Source organism: Oncorhynchus mykiss, chromosome 2 (assembly GCF_057628025.1).
Source record: "Oncorhynchus mykiss isolate SJ-2025 chromosome 2, ASM5762802v1, whole genome shotgun sequence".
NCBI classification, from domain to species: Eukaryota; Metazoa; Chordata; class Actinopteri; order Salmoniformes; family Salmonidae; genus Oncorhynchus; species Oncorhynchus mykiss.
The window spans coordinates 56,786,429-56,800,605 of record NC_143023.1 but is presented as its reverse complement, the minus strand read 5'-3'; the positions used below and the strand labels follow the sequence as shown (position 1 = coordinate 56,800,605).

The 14,177-nt window shown below is 41.4% G+C and overlaps 1 protein-coding gene across 39 annotated transcripts in view; it reads right to left on the bottom strand.

Annotated features, from left to right (window-relative positions):
* LOC110492194 (pleckstrin homology domain-containing family A member 7) overlaps positions 1-14,177 on the bottom strand; it is a 155,431-nt gene that overhangs the window by 110,559 nt on the left and 30,695 nt on the right. The window lies entirely within an intron of this gene.

Here is a 14,177-nt window from a genome sequence, read left to right as displayed (position 1 = left end):
TAGTACACGGATTTGACCAGAGGCCCATAGGGCACTATAGAAGGAATTCATTGGCTGCCATTTGGGACGGAATTCAGCAGTGCCAAAAGCGAGAGGACACGAGCAACAGGAAGTTAGGTCACTGCATTCATATCCACTAAATGGATTTAACATGGTTAACATCCACTTGGGGCAGTAGGACATCAAACTGAACATGAATCTATACAAATGTTTTACTACAGGGTGACTAATGAATACATCCCAGGGGGCAATTTGGTTAGCTTAACAGCCCTACTACATACAGTGCAGGCAACTGTCAAAATAAAGGAAACACCAGCATAAAAGTGTCTTAATAGGGTATTGGGTCACCACGGGCCAGGACAGCTTCAATGCACCTTGGCATAGATTCTACAAGTGTATGGAACTCTATTGGAGGGATGAGACACCATTCTTCCACAAGAAATTCCATAATTTTGTGTTTTGTTGATGATGGTGGAAAATGATGTCTCAGGCGCTGCTCCAGAATCTCCCGGCAGTGTTCAATTGGGTTGAGATCTGGTGACTGAGACGGCCATTGGAACATGGTTCACTGTACATCCTTTTCATGCTCACCAAACCATTTAGTGACCACTCCTACCCTGTGGATGGGGCATTGTCATCCTATCAGGGCATAGCCATGGTAGGAAAAATAATGGCCTGCCCAGCATTTTTTCCTTAAGCGTGACGGGATGTTAATTGCCTAATTAACTCAGGAACCACACCGGTGTGGAAGCACCTGCTTTCAATATACTTTGTATCCCTCATTTATGCAAGTGTTTCCATGATTTTAGCAGTTACCTGTACATCGTTCCTTGAATGATCCAACAGTCTTGTTTGTCTAAGTGTTACTCAGAGAGCATATTGAATCAGCGGCCTCAGGCAATTCAAACACCCACCTGTTATGCATCATACACGACAGAGTCAGTCTGACACAATACGGCAGACAAACAGATTGATAGATACAGGTTAGTTGTGTAGGGCAGAGCAGCACTCTCCGAAGGAGACTGGTGTAATAGTGTGGTTACGTCAAGCCCCTGTGCCGTCAAGACTGGGGTGGGAATGGGAGGGGAGGGAGGGAGGGAGGGAGGGAGGGAGGGAGGGAGGGAGGGAGGGAGGGAGGTGGGTTCTGTCTCCTGCCATTTGCTTTTATGAAACTCAATTCCAGACCAATTTCATCAGGGAGAGGAAACCCTGCCTACCCACTCCCTCTTTACCTCCCTCCCTCTTTTTGTCTCTCTCTCCCCTTGTCTAGAAGCAGGTGGACAGTCTACCTGTGCTCTTGCTCTGCCCACACATACATAGGAGGGGGGTAAAAAAAGTACATACTGAAACATGCAGTTTCTCTCTCACTATTACGAACCGGCTCATAGCCCATAACAAAGAGGGAAGCAGCGATAAAGAAATTTAAAAAATATATATTTATTAAATAAAGTAACAATGGTGTGTAGTGAAAGTGAGTGGATGTGTGCATAGATGGTGATAATGAGTGGTGTTGAGAGGTGCCAAAATAAATGAACACAAAGCCCCAAAATGCCACAACAAAAAAACAACAGTGTGTCTTGTGTGGAGAGAGTCTCCTCGATGTATGAGGGAAAGGTGTATTTATCCCCGGGACACAACTGTGTCCGATTTCGCTGACGACCCTCCCAGCTCCACCCACCTATATCCTATTATGGAAAACAAGAGCCGAGAGAAAGAATACGGCAGACAGAGTGGGAGGGACGTCACACACACGCACACAAAAACAGAAAATGTCCACCAGAGGAAGCTCCTCAGAGGAGGAAGGTTAAACATTTATTTTTTAAAGTTATCCTTTTTAGATGAAACTATACCAAATACAGAACCAGTCAAAAGTTTGGACACAACTACTCATTCAAGGGTTTTTCTTTATTTTCTAAATTGTAAAATAATAGTGAAAACATCAACACTATGAAATAACACATATGGAATCACATAGTAATCTAAAAAAAGTGTTAAACAAATCAAGATATATTTTATATGTGAGATAATTCAAAGCAGCCACCCTTTGCCTTGATGAACGCTTTGCACACTCTTGGCATTCTCTCAACCAGCTTCATGAGGTAGTCACCTGGAATGCATTTCAATTAACAGGTGTGCCTTGTTAAAAGTTAATTTGTGGAATTTATTTCCTTCTTAATGCGTTTGGGCGAATCAATTGTTGTGACAAGGTAGGGGTGGTATACAGAAGTTATCCCTATTTGGTAAAAGACCAAGTCCATATTATGTTAAGAACAGCTCACATAAGCAAAGAGAAATGACAGTCCATCATTACTTTAAGACAAAGGTCAGTCAATGCAGAAATTTCTTCAAGTGTAGTCGCAAAAACCATCAAGCGCTATGATGAAACTGGCTCTCATGAGGACCTCCACAGGAAACGAAGACCCAGAGTTACCTCTGCTGCAGTTCATTAGAGTTACCAGCCTCAGAAATTGCAGCCCCAAAACATGCGTCACAGAGTTCAAGTAACAGGCACATCTCAACATCAACTGTGTGAATCAGGCCTTCATTGTTGAATTTCTGCAGAGAAACCACTACTGAAGGACACCAATAAGAAGAGACTTGCTTGGGCCAAGAAACACGAGCAATGGACATTAGACTGGTGGAAATCTGTCTTTTGGTCTGATGAGTCCAAATTTGAGATTTTGGGTTCCAACCGCCATGTCTTTGTAGGTGTAGAGTAGGTGAATGGATGATCTCCGCATGTGTGGTGGTGTGGGGATGCTTTGCTGGTGACACTGTCAGGGATTTATTTAGAATGAAAGGCACACTTAACCAGTATGGCTACCACAGCATTCAGCAGCAATACACCATCCCATCTGGTTTGGGCTTAGTGGGAATATAATTTGTTTTTTAACAGGACAATGATCCAACACACACCTCCTGGCTGTGTAAGGGCTTTTTGACCAAGAAGGAGAATGATGGAGTGCTGCATCAGATGACCTGACCTCAACCCAATTGAGATGGTTTGGGATGAGTTGGACCGCAGTGTGAAGGAAAAGTAGCAAACAAGTGCGCAGCATGTGGGAACTCCTTCAAGACTGTTGGAAAATCCTTCCAGGTGAAGCTGGTTGAGAGAATTCCAAGAGTGTGCAAAGCGGTCATCAAGGCAAACGGTGGCTACTTTGAAGAATAAAAAATATTTAGATTTGTTTAACACTTTTTGGGTTACTACATGATTCCAAATGTGTTATTTCATAGTTTGTGTCTTTTACAATGTAGAAAATAGTAAAAAATTAAGAAAAACCCTTGAATGAGTGGGTGTATCCAAACGTTTGACTGGTAATGTACATCTGTTGGTCACAGATAAAAAAATTAAAAAGTTAAGTTAGGCACACAGATCAGAAAATCAGTCAGTATCTGGTGTGACCACCATTTGCCTCATGCAGCGCTACACATCCCCTTCATATAGAGTTGACCAGGTGGTTGATTGTGGCCTGTCGAATGTTGTCCCACTCCTTTTCAAATGGCTGTGAAGTTGCTGGATATTGGCGGGAACTGAAACACGCTGTTGTACACGTCGATCCAGAGCATCCCTAAGAAACTCAACGGGTGGTGACGTGTGGCGAGTGTGCAGGCCATGGAAGTTCTGGGACATTTTCAGCTTCCAGGAATTGTGTACAGATCCTTGTGACATGGGGCTGTGTATTTTCATGCCGAAACATGATGGCGGTGGAAGAATGGCACTACAATGGGCCTCAAGATCTTGTCACGGGTATCATTGTGTATTCAAATTGCCATCTATAAAATGCAATTGTGTTCGCAGTCTGTAGCTTATGCCTGCCCATACCATAACCCCACCACCACAGGGTGCTCTCTTCACAATGTTGACACCAGCAAACCACTCATCCACAAGAAGCCATACTCTGCCATCTGCCCGATACAGTTGAAACTGGGATTCATCCCCAAAGAGCACACTTCTCCAGTGTGGCAGTGGCCATTGAAGTTGAGCATGCTAACCCCAAGTTTCATCAGCTGTCCCGGGTGGCTGGTCTCAGACGATCCAGCAGGTGAAGACCCCGGATGTGGAGGTCCTGGGCTAGCGTGGTTACACGTGGTCTCTGGTTGTGAGGCCGGTTGGACGTACTGCCAAATTCTCTAAAACATTGGAGGCGGCTTATGCTAGAGAAGCGAACATTAAATTCTCGGACATTCAATTGTAGTCCCGAGCACAAGGTGCGCCTGGGTAAATAGCATGCTGTTTAATCAGCTTCTTAATATGCTACACCTGTCAGGTGGATGGATTATCTTGGCAAAAGAGAAATGCAAACTAGCAGGATGTAAACAAATGTGTGCACAAAATTGAGAAATAAGCTTTTTGTGCGTATGGAACATTTCGGGGACCTTTTATTTCCGCTCATGAAACATGGGACACTTTACATGTTTATATTTTTACTCAGAGTAGAAACGTGGATTTGACAGCATAGCACCACTTGCGTCATTACTGCAACAGTAGGGACTGGAGAATTTCATGTTCATCACTCACCACATTAGGTCATCAGATGCTAAAAAAAAAAAAACGTATCTGAAAAACAGTCAACGCTGGAAGTTTTTCCTCGTTGCACCTGCATTTACAATGTATCCAATTTCGGGTTTGTGTGATTGTTGGTTTAGCTTTCTGTAACTTTGTAGCAAGGACGGTCTGCATGTGTAGGAGCATATAGCGTCATGATTTCAAGGTGTTCCGATATCTTTTCCAACTATCCCGTTATCTAGTTTTAATGTCCAATCTAGAATGCCCTTCTAGCCAATCAGAAACGTGTATTCAACAAGTTTAGCAGCGATTATGTTAAAGTTATTCTTCAATCATAAAAAGGACCTGGAAACTGGCAGCCATTACTTTTTAAAAGTTCTTTATTCAGAACTCGGGGCCATATTCGTTTGCTTCCAACAGTCTGACCCATTACTTTGTCTGTGGGAATCCAATTTTTTGACTAAAATAGAATCCAGGATAACCCAGGCTCCCTAAAGTAGTGGAGAAGACAATGTAACACAATTTCCCTGTGTCAGTTTAGAATGTTTATATGACAATACAATATGAGCACAGTATGATTTTGAAGAGACCGGGTACATCCCAAATGGCACCCTTTTACCAGAGCCTATGGGCCCTGGTCAAAAGTATTCTTCTATATAGCGGACAGGGTGCCATTTGGGATGCAGTCACATTTTAACGGAATTAGAAAACTATTATATAAGAGACGAGCAATCCATTTGGATTAGATTAATTTCTGTCCTTCAGTATGAGAAACTCTCCCTGACGAAAGGCATTCATTTAGTTCAAATGATAACCATCAGACTATTGTACTGAAAGGGGATTCAAATGGTGGTGATATGCAAATCTATCCCTTGTCTTGGTTTCCATGGTTGAGTCCCAAATGACACCCTATTCCCTTCATAGTGCACAATTTTTGATCATTGCCAATTGGGCTCTGGTAAATAGTAGTGCATATGGAATAGGGTGTCATTTGGAATGCGTCTAATGAAAGCCTGGAAGGCTAGAGAGAGCATTAATCTTCTCTTAGACGTATTACGAAGATGGTATCCAGGAAGCAGATACGCTTTACTTTCTTATCCAACATTGCTCCTCAGATGATTGCTTAAATTCAGAATCCTAAGGAATTTTTTACCTGCTTGCAATTGCCTGACACAGTGGATTTAACTCTACACCTGGTCCTGGATAGAATAGCTAGTAATCCAGTCCTAAAATACATATAGTTAGCATTGCTAACTAGTTAGCTCAGTAGCAATAACAGTTTAGCCAAGGACCGCATTCTAACTTGACATATCTTGCTAACAAGGTTAGCTAGGTAGCATCAGCCAGTCTTGTATAAGATGGCGCCGACAGAGAGGGTTGCCTCGCTTCTAGTCCTTTGGAAACAATTGTTTTTTATGTATTATTTCTTACATTTTTAGCCCAGAAAATCTTAAGTGTTATTACATACAGCCGGGAAGAACAATTGGATATCAGAGCGACGTCAACTTACCAACATTACGACCAGGAATACGACTTTCTCGAAGCCAATCCATTGTTCACATCACCACCTAGGGCATTTGATCTGATCCCAGAGACCAACCCAAAACAACATCACCGCAGAAGAAGTAGACGGAGTGGTCTCCTGGTCAGACTTCGGAGGCGTGCACACCACCCACCGTTTCCGAGTATATTACTTGCCAATGTCCAGTCTCTAGATAACAAGGTAGGCGGAATAAGGGCAAGGGTTGCTTTCCAGAGAGACATCAGGGATTGTAACATAGTCGGTTTCACGGAAACATGGCTCTCTCGGGATATGTTGTCGGAGTTGGTACAGCCACAAGGATTCTTTATGCGACGCGCCAACAGAAATAAACATCTCTCTGGGAAGAAGGGCCGGGGGTGTATGCTTCATAATTAACGGCTCATTGTGTTATCGTAACAACATAAAGGAACTCAAGTCCTTTTGTTCACCTGAACTAGAATTCCTCACAATCAAATGCCGACCATATTTTCTCCCAAGAGACTTCTCTTCTGGTATTGTCACAGCCGTGTAGATCCCCCCCCCCCCCTCAAGCCGATACCACGACGGCTCTCAAGGAACTTCACTGGACTCTATGCAAACTGGAAACCATATATTCTGAGGATGCATTTATTGTAGCTGGGGATTTTAACAAAGCACATTGGAGAACAAGCCTACCTAAATTCTATCAGCATATTGACTGTAGCACTTGTGCGGGCAATACACTGGATCACTGCTGCTCTAACTTCCGCGATGCATACAAGGCAGAAACTCAAACAGGATGTACCCATGACGAGAAATATTCAACGCTGGTCTGACCAATCGGATTCCACGCTTCAAGATTGTTTTGATCACGCGGACTGGGAAATGTTCCGGGTGAGTGAGTTTATAAGGAAGTGCATTGGAGAGGTTGTACACACTGTGACTACAAAAACCTACCCTAACCAGAAACCGTGGATAGATGGCAGCATTTGTGCAAAACAAAGAACAAACCACCGCATTTAACCATGGAAAGATGACTGGGAATATGACCGAATACAAACAGTGTAGTTATTCCCTCAGCAAGGCAATCAAACAAGCGAAATGTCGGTATAGGGACAACGTGGAATCACAATTCAATGGCTCAGACACGAGACGTATGTGGCTGGGACTACAGGTAATCACGGATTACAAAGGGAAAACCAGCCACTTTACTACAAGCGTTTCGCTACACTCGCAATAACATCTGATAACCATGTGTATGTGACCAATACATTTGATAACTGCTTTTTTAACAATTGTTTATAGTAGCCCCGCTATCTCACCGCTGCAGTGAGAGAAGACGTGTGTGTGTGTGTGTGTGTGTGTGTTAGTCTGAAGAAGTATCTGCATCAGTAGACCTTTTTTTAGGGGGGGGGGGTGTATGTGCGCACACACACACACACACCCCTGTTCAAAGAAACAGAGATTGGGAAGGAGGGAGGGATGAAGTCAGAGTGAGAGCGGGGAAGGATCGGGTTAAAGAGGGAAAGAGAGCATGAGAGTAAGATTGCAACAGAGAGAGAGAGCGGGGCTGTCACAAATGGCCCCCCATTCCCTATAAAGCCCTATGGACCTGGTCAAAAGTAGTACACAATATAGGGAATAGAGTGGCAATTGGAACGCAGCCAGGGTCTGCTGGGGGGAGGTAGAATTCCTGAAATACCTTGCTGGATGTAACCTTGACAGCAGACAAGGGGTGGGGAGAAGGCGAGGGGAGAAAGGCTGCTGTAGGACACCGATAAGCTCAGAGTCCTCATCACACTGGCCCATCACACCCACTGACAATATGAATCAGTCCAGCCCCCTGTGTGTGTGTGTGTGTGTGTGTGTGTGTGTGTGGCAAAGGCCCACCTGAACTGTTAGTTACTTATATTGCTATTATATAATACATAACCATAAGGGGGGTGATACGAAATTCTTAGAGGTCTATAGAGATTGTGATCTGGCAGAAGAGGTGTGTTTATTGGGGTGTGTGTGTGTGTGTGTGTGTGTGTGTGTGTGTTCTATTTAAGATTAGGGAGAACGATTATTTTTTTTTAGGAGCATGGCCTTATTTCTAATACAGCATATTGGATGACTGTCATTCATATTCCATTCACCCAGTTCAATGTAACATCGATAGGTTTAGGCTACTACATGATACTCGAATTTGCCCTAAACCCATCATGAGGTTGCTACAACCTAGCCTGCAAAGAAAAGTTTATAACTTAAGTGCAAAGGTCGAGAGAAACTGGAGTAAATCAAGATGACAGACAGTGACAAATTCAATACTGCCTTGCACATTCTTGCATGCATATAACTGTTCTGTGGGGTAATCATTAGTCCAAATACCTTCACTAAAACAAGAGTTTCTATATGACAATTAATGTAGGTCCCTCCCGTTTCATTCCGTTTAAAATTGTCAAGGGTGTGCAAAGCGGTCATATATTTTCATTTGTTTAACACTTATTTGGTGACTACATGATTCCATATGTGTTATTTCATAGTTTTAATGTCTTCACTATTATTCTACAATGTAGACAATAGCAAAAATAAAGAAAAACATAAAAGTCTAAACTTTTGACTGGTACTGGATATCTATATTCCCAGCCATGTGAAATCCATAGATCCATAGGACCTAATGAATTTATTTCATTTGGCAGATTTCCTTATATGGACTGTAACTCAGTAAAATATTTTTAATTGTTGCGTTTATATTTTTGTTCAGTGTAGTTCGACCAGTTGTCGTCAGCAACTGATATTTTAGAATACGGTTGTCATATTGGTAGGTTTGTCAGCAACAAATTATTTAGCTAGCTTCGTGAATTTAACATTTTATTTAACTAGGCAAGTCAGTTAAGAACAAATTCTTATTTACAATGACGGCCTGCACCGGCTTGACCCGGACGACGCTGGGCCAATTGTGCACCGCCCTATGGGACTCCCAATCGCGGCCGGTTGTGATACAGCCTGAATTCAAACCAGGGTGTCTGTAGTGACACCTCTAGCACTGAGATGCCTCCTTAGGCCACTGAGCCCCTTGGGAGCCCATAAATGAAATCCTCCTCGTAATGAACAGTGTCGAGTGTCCTGACGAGAAGGAAAAATGTTCTAGCTTTGCCAGACAATATCGGCCATCATTCATTTGGATACATCCAAATAAATGTCAATAGAAAACAGCTTAAACAAACGCAAATGGAGCTACTATGCTACTACACTGGAGCTACTATGCTACTACACTGGAGCTACTATGCTGCTATTTTGGCTGCAGAGGTTGACCGTGTTAGCCATTGCTAGTTGGCTAATTAGCAAGCAAGGGATAAGAACGTTGCCAGCGAGCATGGTAATGGAACATATAGAACAAACAACTTGGTTGCGTCTCTAGCAACAAAAAAATGAAAGTATGAATTTGCTTAGAAAAATGAAAAAAATAATTAGTACCATTGTTTTCTTTGGCAACTGTAAAAGCAGGATAAACGGCTCCGTTCTGATCATTACCTTGGAAATATTTACTCAGCAAAGGGACTCTGCTCCAAAGTAAATGTACAGAACGTCTGCGTTTATCCCTTACATAATGGCTACCAGAAAAAGTCACCACCAACTGATGGTGACACGGAAATTCAGGTCAGGGTCATTTCATGTGAAAGTGGAACAAAAAATGTCCATTAAATTCACCATCTACATTTGACACAAATGCCAAATATATGCCAAATGCCAAATCCTTGACATTTGCTACAAGAATGACTAAATTGACTAAATTCTCTTGAACACTGAAACAAAATGTTTGACTGCTGGATCATACAAAAGCAAGTTTCTGAATACGCTTAGTTAAAGTCCCAAAAAGATAAATGTTATGATCGAAGGATCAACTGTAATAATATAATTCATTTCCTCATCCAGTCAAGACAGGAGGTTAAACCTAGTGATGGGCAAATGAGGTCTCTGAACCTAACAATAGATGAGACAACAGATGAGACAATTTGACAAATTAGAGATCTTTGTTGAACAGAACAAAGAGCACCTACGTGGTTATGAGATGAGTGAGAAAGCGAGAGAGGTGTCAGACTGTATGCAGTGCTACAATCAACCTGTTGAGTTGCTGTTGTAATGTGGCTTACAATCCCAAATGAAAGAGCATTAACTCTGCAATAATAGCATGAGAATTTGGAGAGATTTGGACTCAACTTTCACTTATTATTTCTGTGGCTCCATATAGAAAATGGCAAATCTTCTACATCCTGATCTTTTTGTCAGAGCCTCCCTGGGGCCATACTTTACATTTTTTTAAAGTTTCTCCATCTCAAAAAGAGTATCAGCCAATTAAAATAGTAGATTAACGTGCACATGATAGAACGTTACATTACAGCCAAAACACTCCTCAATGTCTAATCAAATGGCTAACCAGACTATTTGCATTGCCCCCCCTTTTACACTGCTGCTACTCTGTTATTATCTATGCATAGTCACTTTAATAACTCTACCTACATGTACACTACCGTTCAAAAGTATGGGGTCACTTAGAAATGTCCTTGTTTTTGAAAGAAAAGCCATTTTTAGTCCATTAAAATATCAAATTGGGCCTCCCGAGTGGTGCAGTGGTCTAAGGCACTGCATTGCAGTGCTAGCTGTGCCACCAGAGACTCTGGGTTCGAGCCCAGGCTCTGTCGCAGCCGGCCGCCACTGGGAGGTCCATGGGGCGGTGCACAATTCGCCTAGGCTGGGCGCAGTGCACGCTGACCAGGTCACTAGGTGTACGGTGTTTCCTCTAACACATTGGTGCGGCTGGCTTCCGGGTTGGATGCGCGCCGTGTTAAGAAGCAGTGCGGCTTGGTTGGGTTGTGTTTCGGAGGACGCATGGCTCTCGACCTTCGCCTCTCCCGAGTCCGTACGGGATTTGTAGCGATGAGACAACTACTAACAACAGGATACCACGAAATTGGGAAGAAAAAGGGTGTAAAAAAAATTACTTTAAAAAATGTTTAAATAACATCAAATTGATCAGAAATACAGTGTAGACATTGTTCATGTTGTAAATAACTATATAACTATTGTAAATATATAACTATTGTAGCCATCACTCCTGTGTTCCAATGGCACGTTGTGCTAGCTAATCCTAGTAGATCATTTTAAAAGGCTAATTGATCATTAGAAAACCCTTTTGCAATAATGTTAGCACAGCTGAAAACTGTTGTTCTAATTAAAGAAGCAATAAAACGGGCCTTTAGACTAGTTGAGTACCTATAGTATCAGCATTTGTGGGTTCGATTACAGGCTCAAAATGGCCAGAAACAAAGAGCATTCTTCTGAAACTCGTCAGTCTATTCTTGCACTGATAAATGATGGCTATTCCATGTGCGAAATTGCCAAGAAACTGAAGATCGCGTACAATGCTGTGTACTAATCCCTTAACAGAACAGCGCAAACTGGCTCTAACCAGAATAGAAAGAAGAGTGCACAATTGATTAAGAGGGCAAAGTACATTAGAGTGTCTAGTTTGAGAAACAGATTCCTCTCAAGTCCTCAACTGGCAGCTTCATTAAATAGTACCCGAAAAACACCAGTCTCAACATCAACAGTGAAGAGGCGACTCTGGGATGCTGGCCTTCTAGGTCCTCTTGCTCAGTTATGCACCAGGGCCTCCCACTCCTCTTTCTATTCTGGTTAGAGCCAGTTTGCACTGTTCTGTGAAGGGAAACATTGAAATTGTTGCATGTTGCATTTATATTTTTGTTCAGTGTATATCTAGACTTAAGGTGGGTTGCACCAACATGGATTAACTCATAAACTGGGTTAAATCAAGGTTTATCTAATAATCTTGTTGCACCAAATTTTAAACCTAGTTTTAAATGCATCCTAGTTAAATTCTTCCTCTAATCTAAGTTTAGTATTCACTTTAAACCTAGATTTATTTGAAACCTGTTGCGCAATGATTTTATTTTAATACAAATATTAACTTAGATTGGCGATGAATTCTAATCTGCCACTTGAGGTGGTTTAACTAATAAAATGGCAGCATATCTACTGTGGAGAGACCAAAACGACAGAGTTCCTCAGAGAATAATTAGAGAGAGGTTGAATCCTGTTGAGTTTTATGATAATTAACTCATTATTAGTAGGCTATTTTTGTGCCCATTTTGTACGACAATTGAATTGGGGCTTATGATTTGCCCTGCCTTGATACAGCATGTTGCATAACATCATCATTTGTAACGGGCCTGATAATGCAACTTCACTACAATGTTACGGTTAATGTTAGTTTTAACGTGCATTATAGGCACTGATATTTACGCTTGCTAAATATTGGTGGATAGAGTTGTCCGTCGTTGTCATAGGGGTTATGGAGAGGGGCAAACTGCTGGGGAATCATCTCGCATATCGTCTGGGTGATAGGATCAATTCCCTTGGATGGAGGCCCCGCTCCGGTCTGAAATATCCCCCGCGTCTTCTCTGCTGCATCCTTTTTTGGCTTTAAAAAAAAGGGGGTGCCTCTTCTCCGTCACATAAAAAGGGCCCAGGTTGCTTCCTTCTTTTTGACAGTCGTGATGCCTGTCTTTTGATCCTCCGGTAACAGTTACGTTACTCATTTCCTCCATCAGCTCCGACAATAGTGCCATGATCAGGTGGCTAGCGGACAAATAATAAAATGGCTAAATAAATGAAAATATTTTATGCCATCTAGCTTGGTTTATTAACTAGCTAGCTACAGTAGCTAACGTTAGCTAACAAATACATTTTCTGTCTAGTACTGGCAAATAACAGATTTTATTTCAAAATCAACCAACCCATGAGAACCTTTCACGATGGAGTTGCAGTAGTTTTAACGTTACATTGTTATTATTTTACCAAGGAACAGCAACTTTGTGGCCTCATTTGTCAAGTAGGCTAGCTACTTTGTTTCAACTCACAAAATACCTCTTATATTGGTCTAACATGTCACTAATCATAGTTTAAAAATGTTAAATCAATTTACTGATCCAGAGTTAAAACTAAGTGGTGCAACACATCTCTGATTAATTATAAACCTAGATTTACAAAACCTAGATTAGCTCAAATCCTAGATTAATTTAAACCATGTTGGTGCAACCCACCCTTAATATATTTTCTTTCTTTACAGTTATGATAGTTAAATTTTTATGAAGATCTTCATCCATAACCATCAGTTACACGGTCATACGGTAATTGTGCCAGCCCTAAAGTCAAGAACACTCATTATCATCTTACAGATGGCAGTATTTCAGTAAAAGTCAGATATTTTAAAATAAGTTTTTTCGCGAGTCCAGACTCTAACCCACATTGGTGAGCATCCACACTAGATGAAAGGTTATCGTTCTACAGTACACCTGACAATCAACTGAGCAACGCATCCTACTGAACGCTGTAGGCCTATTAATAAGGTGGTAATGGAAGACAATTCAGTGCTTTCAGGGTATGTTTATTGTCAGTGACATCTGCAAATAATACATGTACTGTACATAATTTTTTTTAAATAACTCGTATGTAAAATGTAGCAATTCAACAATAAATGCCGTTTACCCTGCACATCTCTTACAGCCTCATTGCTCAAGTGGTTTGCAAGTAATTTCCGTTTTTCTAATGGTTGTCAATTCCTTTGGTTTATCTTTTTCGCTGTGCTCATCTCCGTCTGTGCAGTGCAACTATTTGCAATGCATCAGTGCAACAATGTCATCATATCCGGCCAAAGTGATCACACCAACGCACTTTCCCTTTTCAACTTTCCCCGACTAAATGTTGTTATTTTAGTTTTAGGTAAAAAAATAATTATTTAAAGACAAAAAAAAAAACAGGAAAAAAAAGGTGTCATTTAGACCATCTTTAAAAGACCCCTGACAACTAATATCAACACACTTACATTTAGTTTTGGAGAAATTATTTGTCTTCTGTAGGTTTAAACAAATTCCGTTACCAAAAACCCACATCTTTAAGATATTTTCTAATTTCGATCCCCCGTGAGGAGGGAGGATAACGAAAGTTCACAGAAGTAACAAGAAACGATAGACCCACTAGTTAGTGTTTCTACTGATAGCAAGGTTGTTTATGAATTATGAAGTGATTACAACCAGTAATTCTGTTACCAAATCTATAACTGAATTACTGCAATTGTATTGGCAACAATGGGAACTCATATAG